Source organism: Apium graveolens, chromosome 8, assembly GCF_009905375.1.
Source record: "Apium graveolens cultivar Ventura chromosome 8, ASM990537v1, whole genome shotgun sequence".
Lineage (NCBI taxonomy): Eukaryota > Viridiplantae > Streptophyta > Magnoliopsida > Apiales > Apiaceae > Apium > Apium graveolens.
Window position 1 is genome coordinate 98,131,825 of NC_133654.1, and position 1,616 is coordinate 98,133,440.

The 1,616-nt window shown below is 38.5% G+C and overlaps 1 non-coding gene across 1 annotated transcript; it reads right to left on the reverse strand.

Annotated features, from left to right (window-relative positions):
• Positions 1-1,293: 1,293 nt before the first annotated feature.
• Positions 1,294-1,399, reverse strand: LOC141681776 (small nucleolar RNA R71). Its single transcript, XR_012559199.1, has one exon. It is a non-coding gene; the product is annotated as a small nucleolar RNA R71 (small nucleolar RNA).
• Positions 1,400-1,616: the final 217 nt, after the last annotated feature.

Consider the following 1,616-nt stretch of genomic DNA (forward strand, 5'->3'; position numbering starts at 1 on the left):
GTGTCGCGAACTTATAAGATAGCGTGTTAATTCTTAATGAAGCGACAGTGAATTTAAGGATTTAGAACTTGATATGCTAGCATAGGTTCATGTGTTATTTTTATGCATGATTTGTAGGTAATTTTAACCATCTTACTTTCCCTATGTAATCACGATAGATAACTTATGCATTAAACCGTTATATTGTCAAATTCCATAGACATATAGGGTCTCAATATAATTGGTGTCTATTCAGCTTCTATCTATTTTATGGATGTCTGGTAGTATGGTATTTGTACAACGAAAACTGGCGTTTATCAGTTTCATGTTATCTGATTAGTTTCATCACCATTACATGCTAAGGTTAAGAACGAAAAGGCTATTGAATGACGTACTTAAAGAAGTTAGAATCCCATGTTTGTTTCATATATTATTCAACTCTCTTAAATCTTTTAGTTAATGTTCTCTAGTATAATTCTCAATAGTTAATCGTAGTATAAACAAAACCCAGATTGTTATTCGTCTTAGCATTAAATAATAGCCATATCATTTTCGCATAAGTGCATAAATCTTATAGTTAATTTAACTAGTCTCTGTGGGAACGAACTAGAAATAATTCTATATTACTTGCGATCGCGTATACTTGCGTGAATTATTAGCGCGTGCTTAGCGACTAACAAGTTTTTGGCGCCGCTGCCGGGGACTCGCTGTTAACTTTTAGTTTATGTGTTTGTCATCAGTGATCCTTAAAGTTCATTAACTCAGACATTCTTACTTACCTACTCTTTTCTTGTCGTGTTTCAGGTACTCTAGCAAGAGTGTATGTATACACATTCGCGGGCTCGTAAGAGAACTCTGGATCAAGCCGAGGAAGAAGCTGTAGTGATTTAAAGGGAAGTTTTTGAGGAACCAGCTTTAGTAGTGATGGGAGATCAAGCAGAAATTTCTAAGGCTTTGATGGACTATTCTCGGACTAAGATCAGTGATATTCCATCGAGCATCATCAGACCAGCCATCTTGGCTAACACCTTTGAGATCAAGTCGAGCACGATTCAGATGATACATAACTCAATTCAGTTTGGGGGTTCTCCTACAGAAGACCCCAACATGCACATCAGGGATTTCATCGAGATCTGTGACACTTTCAAGTTCAATGGGGTGACTGAAGATGCTATCAAGCTGCGACTCTTCCCATTTTCTCTGAGGGATAAGGAAAAGTGTTGGTTACATTCTCTACCACCAGGGTCTATCACCAAATGGGAGGATCTTGCGTAAAAGTTTCTCACTAAATTCTTTCATATGGCGAAGACTGCTGCAATTAGGAATGCTCTTACTCTGTTTGCACAGCAAACTGGAGAATCTCTCTGTGAGGTTGGGATCGATATAAGGAGATGCTAAGGAAGTGCCCACATTATGGCATGCCTGATTGGATGATTATAAACTGTTTCTACAATGGTTTGGCCGCTTAGTCTAGACCTATACTCGATGCAGCGTCTGGTGGAGCCTTTTCGGCCAAAAGCTATAATGAAGCTTATGAGTTGATTGAGCTAATAGCAGCTAATGAATACCAGAATCCTACGCAAAGAATGCTGCAAGGCAAGGTAGCAGAAATTCTGGAAGTGGATACAGCTATTGCT